The following is a 10,858-nucleotide window of genomic DNA, read 5'->3' as shown; positions in this document are numbered from 1 at the left end:
CGTCGCAATAACGTCGTTAACGGAAGGCACATGCAGCAGAAGGGGTGCAACTGCGCTTCGGTGAACGACGCCAACGCAATGTGGCGTGGCGCATCGTTTATTTGTTCATTTTTATTTCTACTTACTTGCTTATTTATTTTTTTTTGCGTACTGCCCGTCCGCGCTTCATACATTATGAAGGGGAAAGGCTCAGGGAGTAAAGGTTAACAGGAAAAATCAATATGCCTCAGAGCATGCAGGAACACCGTGCAGTAGAGCGCACTGCACAGCGCATATCGAAAGGCGAGTACCAACGTCAGCCTTCACTCCCTTCTTGCCGACCTCGCTCTCCTCACCTTCTGATTGCGCAGCCCAGTTATCTCGGTTGTCCCTCGTGATTCTTGTCTGCAGTGTCCGTGGGCTTGAACAAAGTAAATGTGTTACTAACTGCATCTTCCGTTATCGTTTCACGGGGCATTTAATGTTTCGACAATCGTGCAACGAAAGCGCACGCATGCACGCACGCACGCATGTTTTAAAACCCAACGTGTGGCACGCGAACCATCATTAGCATCCGAATGGTCTCCAGCAGGCAGATGAACTCCGCAGACTGCTCGTAACGTCCTACGCGCGCAGAAAGATTGCTTGAAATGTTCCGCATTTAATAGGGGGAACGCAAATGTCAGTTGCTGCCCCAGCGGGTTGTGCAGTGGGCATCCTTTAAACGATAGCTTCTTTGCCTACTGCCACGGAATTCAAGGTCCTACCCCTCCATCCGGCCTCGTAGCAGCGAAAGGGGTACGACAGGAAAGAGCGCCGTTATATGGAATCGACTGCACATAAAGCGAATCGGCTTATGCAGCCATCTTTACTGGCTTTACAGATGTCTCTGCGACCGGCTACGTTCTCAAAAGGAATTGTAGACAATGAAACAAGAAAAGTTACCCGAATATTCAATGCAACCTATATCTACCTTTATGCGCATAATTACATTATTAAAGCGAACCTTCCTATGCCTTCTTATACTCGGGGTTTAGTGCGAATACTTGTCTACTAGAGCGGGAGTTCGGTTTAGTTGGTTATTCGATATCATCTAATGACAGCGCCTAAAACGATGGACGAAAATAGAAGAGACATACTACAGAGGGGTGATTTCCAAGTGTGTTGTTTTTTTCTCAGGGGAAGCACACTTATAGTCGACACTGCAAAAAGAGCACAGCCTGCACCGTATGCCATGTGCGGGCGTCCCTTTGCATCTTTATTCTTAACAAGTAAATGGCGTCTCTGCGCACGATGTTAGCTGCGTTGTGTATGCTGTGTCGACAATATATGCGTGCCCTCTCACAACTAAAACGACAAACAGTTGCAAGTCAGCTTTTCTGTGTTCTTTCGTCGTTTTACGTGCCGTTATTAGATGATCGCAAATAGCGGTTAGGTTACTTGCTTGGTACGGCAGGCCTATCCCGCAGGCAGTTTAAAGCAACGTTTTTAGGCTTTAAAAAAAGTTGGTTCAAACAGGGACCATCCTGGAGATGGTGTCATCAAAATAGGTTGGATCCCGGAGACAATGCGATCCGCGGTGATGTGGGTCACGCGGTTCGCGCGGTGAATATCCGCGTCGTGCCGTCTTGTCGGGGAGGCACTTGTTCGATATGCCGTAAAACGCGGTGCAGAACACGATGTTGAACACGAGCATGTACTCACGTGCGCATTACCGTGAATCGAAACGATGCAAACTATTTGCCACAAGAAGGACATAGACAGTTCCTTGCGCGTACTTATAGATAAGCAAAGATCCGGGCTTAATCAATTAATTGGTGGGATTTTACGTGCAAAACCACCGTTTCGATCATGATGGATGCCGTGATGGGCATTAATTTTGACCACCTGGGTTCTTCTCGCTTTCTTTCCTCTCTTTATTTTTTTATGTGGGCCCAACACACGATATACCAGCGTTTCTTGCACTCCGCTTCAATAAGAATGGGGCCGCCGAGGCCGGGATCGAGCCCTCGAGCGCAGCAGCGCGGTACCATAGGTACTATGTTATCGCGGCGGGTTCATGGAGGATGATTATCGAAGACAGCGATAGCGTTATCTTAGTTGCGCCGGATTAGCATGGAATTATGTAGTTTGAAAGTGAGTCGACACGGAGGGGGGGTTTAATGCAGCATAATTGCGAGAAGGCTATCGCTATCTTTGATAATCATGCCTAATGATTTTTACAAGTGTTTTATTTTTATTTTTGCGCATGTCTGTGCCCGTGTGTCAGTGGAACTTTACCTTTGAAAGATGTACACGAAGTACCGAGAGCAGCTGATCAAAATTTCAAAGGTGATTGGCTTCAAAGGTGATTGGGTGATTTCAAAGGATACGCAAGCTCGTGTGTGAGCCTACGTTTCTCGAAGAGGTCGCTAGTATCACTATATATATATATATATATATATATATATATATATATATATATATATATATATATATATATATATATATATATATATATATATATATATATATATATATATATATATTTTTTTTTTTTTTTTTTGGAAATGAAGGCAGTCTCAAAGAACGCGATGCCTTATAAGACGGCGGCTATTTGCTTCTTTTATATTATTGTTGTTCTTTTTTCGGTCGGGTCGTCAGATCTCTCGTATTCAGGCCCCTACTATCCATTATGTCATCACGGCGCTAACCAAACCATCATTCGGCCGCGACACTGTGCGTATTCCAGAGCTTCAGGTAGGGAAAAAAATAAATGGTTTCTGCCTCACGCCTCATTCGCACTATCCACCGTGCGAGCGCGCCGAAAGCACGGTAAGAGGGTGACAAGATTCCACCCGCTTGCCACAGCTTCAGAACGTCGGTTTCGCCGTCCACAGTGGGTCAGCGATTTCAGCCGGAATTACCCGAAAGACACGGACGAGACGCCTGAGACGCAATGCGGAAACGCCGCGACCCGGACCTCGTCTCGCGAAAAGCGTGCAGTGGGGTGAGAGCCATGTACTTGATGCACCGGATAGTCGCTTGCTCTGAGCTCAACTGTATAGTCAAGCCTATAGCTTGTCATGGTTTACGCGGCGTGTCCACAGTTGAGGCAAGTGCCGCTGCTGTGCAATTAAAAACGAAAGAAAAAAGAAGAACGACTTTATATTTCGCAAGCGTGACAAATAGCGCCGAACATACTGAGCCACTAGTGCCTCTGCTTATTTATTGCTCTCGCATACAGAAAATAATGTGACCGCCACACGAAACCTATTTGCGGCGTAGTTTCGGTGAGGCTTCGTACGGGCGTTGAGACGCCCGTTTGCCGTCTGCAAGCAAATAATCGATTTCTCATCGCGGCCACAATGCGTGTCTTAAAACGCATCCTCTATAATCTGCGATCACGTCCGGCCACATTTCGGCTCGTGTTGCAGTTGGGTCAATGCGTGGCGTGAAATAAATACGTCGATGGCTGGGCGAAACCACGCACAAAGTACGGCGCAAATGCGTGCAGTGCGGTAACCACTTATGTCGAAGCGCACTGAAACGCTTCGGCGAACTCGTTTCTACGGCTTCCTGACTACGGCTGTGCAGCTTCCAGAATGCTGCACGTATTTTCTGCAGGGGACAGAGTACGTAGCAGGCGCACGATCTGTTTCCCCGCTTCCTACCCTGCAACGCCTCTCCCACGTGTGTGGCTCGACCTTTCACGCCTTGGAGCGACCGCAGTCGACAGGCGAAGCGACGGAGCGTCGAGTCGATTTGTCGACGCTTCTCGTGTTGCTTGCTTTCGCGAAACTCGCCACGCGCCAGTCGCCGAGCAGCGCTAATGGTTTCGCGCAGCTAACCATGCATCGAGCGTTTTTTTCGCCGCCGCCGCTCAGCGCAGCGCTAATACGTGTCGACGTCGTCGACGATGTGTATTGAGCGCATTCCAACGAGGGAAAACTTCGCGACGGTCTTGGCAGCAGTCGATTTCATAGGAACGGGAACATCCGTAAATGGGTTACGTGTTTGGGGAATCTCCGTCCGTGCCGCCGCCTCACCCCCCCCCCCCTCTCTCTCTCTCTCTCTCTCTCTCTCTCTCTCTCTCTCTCGCTCGCACACATTTCTGTACTCCTTTACCAACCTTACCGTTCGGGCTTGAAGTCTGGAACGTACCTCTGAGTAGCAGGCCAAGCCTGTCACTAAGGCTCACCTGTCCAGTTAACAACAAATTTTTTTTAATCTCTGTCCATCAATCCCGATGTCTCGCCCACCGCGATAGCGATGCGGGAGTGGATGCGGGGGGATCGCATGACCACTTTCAGAGACATCACGCAACGCTACAGATTGAACAGATGTAAATACCCACTACCGCAGGCCAGACTAAAGAAACAGGCGGTTGCCTGGAGGCAATTGCAAACACACACTTATCCGAACCCGGCGATCCTTCACCTCTGCTACCCCGACATTTATTCGTCCGCCCATTGTAAAGCGTGCTGAGCCAGAGCGACGCTGCAGCACATGCTGTGGGAATGCACCGGTAGCGAGCAGCAGGAGTCCCCGACGAACGGGGTAGACATGGCAGTCCCGAACCGAGGGGCGCGTTGAGAGGCGGCCCTGCTCAGCCACGACCTCGCTGATCAACTGTGGGCCGTCCGGCACGCCGAGGAAGCCGCCCGTGTCCAAGGACTCGAGGCCGTCACCTAGGCTGGGGTGCTTAGGGCCCACCCCACCCAAGTCGCCGGACATTTAGAATAAAGTTTTCGCTCAATCTGGGGGTCCATCGTACACAGTCGTCACACGGAATAAAGGAACTTCATCTTACGCGCTTTGCGACTCTACCGAAATTGGGATTGGAATGTGTAGGCCTGCAGTGATGATCTGCTTTAAAGGCATTACAGATATTTGAGAACGTTCAGTTCCTCGATCTTGTTTTCTCTCTTCGTTTTTTTTCTTTCTTTTTTAAAATTCTTTTCATATATTTTTTTTGTTATTTGGATTTGGCTTACTAGAGCCTCGGCGGGAGTGTTTCCTGGGGAGAGGGATTATTGAGCGGAAGTAGAGTTTAGTGAACGAGAGCAACGCGTAAGCCAGAGGCCGATTTTGTTGGAAGTGGGTTGGTGACGCGTTTCTTGATTTTCGCCAGACTTGCACTAGTAGCGAGGTGAAATATTACTTTGAAATTGGGGCGTCATTGGAATCATGCGCGACAAGTCACGGCAGCAATATTGCGGCCTTGAACGAGGCTCAGCGAAACACCTCGGGGTCGTTCTTCGTCTCATAATGAGAGCATGGCGAAAGAGCTGTTTCTTTTCACGGGCGTGATACTTTTCATATCTTTTTTTTGGGGGGGAGGGGTTTTTATATGGTTGCTTATGAATTCCCGCAGGCTGTGGTGGAGTTGAGTTTTCATTAGTCATGGCTGTGCACGTAACTAACGTGGAAATCATTATCCAGGCGCGACATATGAAATATGAGCTCCCTGCCGACGCGTGACTTCGTGTTCATTGCAGTCTGCGCCCTGTAGGTGGAAGCATCTATGCGCAAGAAACGAACTTGTTGACACCTACACTCAATGTCTTCCTTGGTGAGGGACGTCGTATTCGCTCTTGACGTCCGTGCTCCTGTCTACAGCTCTGACTTCTATCACGACTAACTAAGCTTATCTTTTGGCGAATCTCCTGTATTGTTTAGGTAGAACACCACCTTTCTTGCCCGTTCTGTTCAGTTTCAGGGAGGCTTCACCGAGCTTACTCTATCGCCCAGTCTTTGTTTCTTCATGAATGTGCACTCTTTTTGACAGCGGCAGGCCCTTACCATCCTTAGGTATATGACTGATGATAGTGAGGAGGAGAAGCTGCGTTATGTGGGGGTGATACATAATGTATGAACCTTATACGTATTCAGGTAAGCAAGGCTCTCTGCGTGTCACTGATCATTACGGATCATATGGCAATGCAGAACGCTGCGTAGTTCTTGATTGTGAGTGCTCACTTTTCACATGCAGCGTTGTAGGGCAGGGGACAATGGTACCTTGTGTACATGTATCGTTAAAAAAAGAAAAGAAGATGACCACCATTCCACTCTACATTCTCCTTGATTTTCCCTCCGGCGCTCCTCGTGCGCATGTTGTTCTTCGGGTGTACGAATTATATGTGTCCGCCCCATCGATAACGCAGCTGTTTTTAGCGCCGATACCTCTCCTGATTATATACTGCGATAACCTTGATGTCACGCTATTGTTCACGGCGAGCGCTCTTATCTGTTCCGCATTTTGACATCTGCGCCGCCGCACTGCACTAGTATGGGTTTGTTAGGAATCGCTAAGTCCGTTTCTGTCGCCGGACGCCAAAAAAACTACGGAAGGTTAGTCATATACAGCTTTCGCTGTAAAAAGCAAGTTTGCAATCTTGTTTTCAGGTCTGTTGCAGCCAGTTTCAACATATGTAGTGGGTGCACGGATAGCTTAGGCGCTGCATCTATTCCCTATGGGGTAGCTACTCTTTCATATATGTCCGTTGCTTGTGTACAATCATTACTAAAACGCAAGGACAATGATCTGAATACAATCCCCAATGTTTTGATGTTCCTCCATGACAATAGAATTGCTTGTTGGCACAAATATTAGTATGTGCAGTTCGATATGTTTTTCTCAGGTGATTCACGAGAGCCGCCTGTTAAGCGGCGTTTGGTTTGATTAGAATATCTGCGTCTGGGGAGCAAATATTTATTACGGCTGATCCGTCGGGTAAATATGTCACGTTCGATTTGTTCCCGAAAAGTTCACAAACATTTCACGTTACAGGGGAGGGATGTATTTTGCAGATATGTATTGCGGTGTGTCTTGCGCATTGCAATGCGCTAATAGTTTTGACCATAGGCTCATTTCTTTTTGTGTTGCATTCATATGTGCAAGTACTTGCTGAACTCGCTCATCAATTTTTCTTGCCTGGTCGAAATAGGTAAATCGTAAGGGCAGCGTATTTGAGAGCGAGAGAGACAGAGAGCGAAATTTTATTTAATAATGTGGCTGTGTTTCAAGAGGCCCTCAGTCCAGAACCTTAATGGCGAATTTCGTCAGAGCTAACTCAATGAAGTCCGCCAGATGCCCTTGATCTTCCGGCGTGATGGCCTGAATCAGCCTCTTTGCACTTGGAGGTAAAGTGAGGCGGGAGTTTGAGGGGAAGGGTGCGAGTGACAGGCCACATTCCCAGAGTATGTGTGGTGGGTCAAATTATTCACCATAATATGTGCGTTGTGCTTCGGTGTCGCTGGCAAAGTCCCATATTAGATGGAGTCGAGCCGGTGTCGGTGGCTTGCTTGTCTGCGCTTGTCTAATTAATGAATCTTGTCCTTGCTTTGATTTTGTTCTGATCTCGGGGCGTAAGAGGAGTAGCATATAGGCAATTATAATGTTCTTGATTGAATATATCTCTTATAAGATTCACTTGTTCACCATGTTTTTATCAGACCATCTCTAAGCGTTACAGATTGCCTTTTCTTCATGTATGTTGTGTAAGCAGATCATTATGCCTAATCATCTATTTCTGTGGCACTAGTTGTGCAATTAAGTCACTTAGTGTCATTGTTAAATTCAAGATATCAGCGCAACGGCTTTATCGTAGCTTTGGTGGCGTGTGATAACAAAGTCTCTTTATAATGTCATACGCCGCGCATTCTGAAGCATCGCCTGATTACGGACTTACCCGTTGCGGCCTGAAGGTTTGGATGCGGTCAATGTGTTGGAACGGAGAGAGAGGGGGCGAGAGAGAGAGAAATAACGAAACGAAGTACTGGAAGTTGGTAATACCTCCTATTGGCTACTTTATAGGGAAAAAGAGGAAAAGGTAGTACAAATGAAAGACAAAAGAAAGGGAAAGGGGACAAGACAGAAGAAAAACCTCTGAGTCAAGTTAAAATTAGGTTACACAAGTGCTTGCCGCAATCTCGCTGATCCTTGCTCGCAGTGTCCGGCAGTCACCGTCTGTCACACAATCCGGTCTCACTAAAATAACGAAACAGCGCTTTTAAAGCCACTCGCGCTAATGTCAATCAGACCAGTGTCCAAGAACCCAACTCTCTAAGCGTGGACGGCTGGAACCAAAGTTCACGGCAATGCCTGGTTGCCGCTGTTGCTTCCGCAACAACGAACGGCGCGTTACAGGACGTGGCGGCCGCACAATCGGTTTCGACGCCCGCGCCTCTTGTGCCGGCGCGTGGCTTCCCTTGCACATTTGGATCGAGCTTTCCGCGCCTTCGAACAGCTTCGAACAACGGGGGACTCGCTCGCTCGTTGGACCGGTTGCTGACAATGTTGCTTACATCGGCGCGCACGCGCGCCGCGCTAATGGTTCGCGCTGCTAACGACCGAGCGTCTTTCCGACGCACCACGACGTTAATACCCATCGACGACGACGTCTGAGCGCATTCCGCAGCTGAAAACGTCGCTACCACGTCGGCCGCCAGTCGATTCCGCCAGTGCAAGAACGGGGAAAATGTTTTTGAGAGTCTCAGCCAGAGAGTCCCTCACGTTCTGGCGGCACTTTCTCTCCTCTCTCTCTCTCTCGAAGAAGAAGAACAAAAAGAAATTGTGTGCATAAGTGTACGCTGCACCTTTCCGCAAAAGCTTTCCATCGTCTGTTGAAGTGTTTATTGTTTTTTATGCAGTGACGCTGAAAGAAGGCTTCTTGCCTGTAGCAGTTGCGCTCGCTGCCGCAACGTCGAAACTCGGACTGGAATGTGTGGACCGCGGCACTGAACCCGCGCAAGAACTGTTACACAAGCACGGGCATCAAATTCGCAGTCGGGGCACCACTTGCTTTTTGCTTTTCTTGTTTGCTTTTCTTCGCCTCTTTCTGACCGAGGGAAATGCGCCGTAATTTCAGCTCGCCTGTTTTCAATGAAAGATAGTTTTTTTTTTTTTCGAACACGTCGAAGCCGCCATGGCTAAGCCGCACGAGCAGACGAACTTTCCGGAAGCGGGAGAGATCACGCATGTTCTCGTTCGCTCGACGGGTACAGTTTCGAGGTGCGGAAATGACTTTCAAATTGGACTTCATATGAATCATGGGTGTGGAAAGCCACCTTCCACCATCTCGCGGCCTTGAATAAGCTTAAGTGAAATTTTTTTCTTTTTTTTTGGGGGGGGGTGAGGGGGTTTTGCGCCACCTCATTACGAGAGTTCGCAGTAATAACTTTTCGTTCTCGAGGAATACTTACTTTTCCGAGCCAGAAGTACGTCAACTCTCAACGACTGTCGCTGCGGAGTTGATTTTCCGGTAATAACGGTCGCTTTCGACACCAGCGTACAACTCATTATTGAGGCAAATGTGAAATATGAAGTAACTCTCGACGTGGTTCGCTTGATTTCTTATTCAACGTATACGTTATACGAGCGCGAACTCATTCAGAACTCACCTCGTAGCTCCAGCTTTTAGTTGTGTCGAGGCCTCTCTCGATGTAACTGTTTCCGTTAGAAGCGACTAAGCAAACAAACCGGGCATGTGGTGGCGCTCCGGCAAGTACAACGCGTTTTGTCGGAAAAAAATAAGAATGTCCGTTCTCGTTCAGTCAGCTCTCATCCCTTGAGAAATGTTTCATCAATTTGTACGCTATAGCAGGAAAAACATGCTCGCTTGTTAAGTAGCCAGTACTAACGAATAGGGAAAGCAGCTTCGCTTAACACAGTGCTAAAACAATATATACCGGCGCTTCGACGCCAGAATTTGCCTAATGCCAAATATGGGCACCCTCACGAGGGCCTTCCTCACCCTCATCTGCCGCATCCTCACGCGGTGAAGTGAGGGAGGGCGGACGTTTTGAGGTGGAGCGCAAGGGATGGTGCGGTGATGATGTCAGGTTAAAGGAAGAAAAGGCAATTCACACTTTTGAGGTACCGAAATGTCACTCCGATCGTATGCGTGGTGGGCTTAAAGTCTAAAGTTTTGAAGTGCGCTGGCAGGAAGTCTCCCTAGCGTAGATGTGCGTCGAAGCACACTTCTAAATAACTAAAGTCATAACTGACTGTTGATGTTGATGATAACCACCGGTCGGCGCACTCTTTTATCCGAAATACCCTGTACTTTACCTTTTCTTGCTTTAAATAAATGGACAAAAATTTGAGCTTGAGAATTTTCGGGCACTGAGAGCGTTTGTTGACATATGAGCTGAAAGAAACATCAAGATAAAGAAAAAAAACTTTCGGTAATTTAGCTAGAATTGGTCTACAATACAACCAAAACATGTTTGTTTTATTCTTAAACTCCCACATGACAACAACAATCCAGATACTTTATTTACAGTAAACATTTAGCGTAAGTGTTTTAGGTCACCCTTAACAATGTCGAGCTGTTGCCCAGACTCTCAAGAATAAGCACAACAAAATAGTTGAAGAGAGTAACACGTAGTTACTTAATATATATTCATGAATTCCGACTAATACTTTGTGTTCAAATCCCCGCAATCAGCCTGAAACATTCGGCATGAATGTCGGCATTTAATAGAAAACATTCGGCATTTAAAAGAAACGTGACCAGGACTCAACACATACATTCATACCCCGTCTAGTTCGCCATCAATAGGGATGTATTTTAAAAATAATGGTCAGCTTCATGCTGTTAACAAACGTGCTTATTGCTGTAAAAGTATTTGCTTCAGATTTTAAGTGAGTATATCTAGGCATATTTAACTACCAGCGAAATGTAGTAATTAGCACTTGTAGAGAAGGATTGGAACGATATAGCGGGTCGCCCGCTCTAGCGCTTTCTAGTGGGTCGTCCTCTTCATCACTTTTTGCTCGTGAATGCCGCTCGTGCTGAGAGTCCGTGCCCTCCGCTAACAGTCGGTCCCGAACGCCAGGTTAACCGATTATATCGAAAGTCACAACCTCCTATCGGTGTACACGTACGGCTTC

The sequence above is a fragment of the Dermacentor variabilis genome, chromosome 2 (assembly GCF_050947875.1).
Source record: "Dermacentor variabilis isolate Ectoservices chromosome 2, ASM5094787v1, whole genome shotgun sequence".
Classification (NCBI taxonomy): Eukaryota; Metazoa; Arthropoda; class Arachnida; order Ixodida; family Ixodidae; genus Dermacentor; species Dermacentor variabilis.
This window is presented reverse-complemented; position numbering follows the sequence as displayed.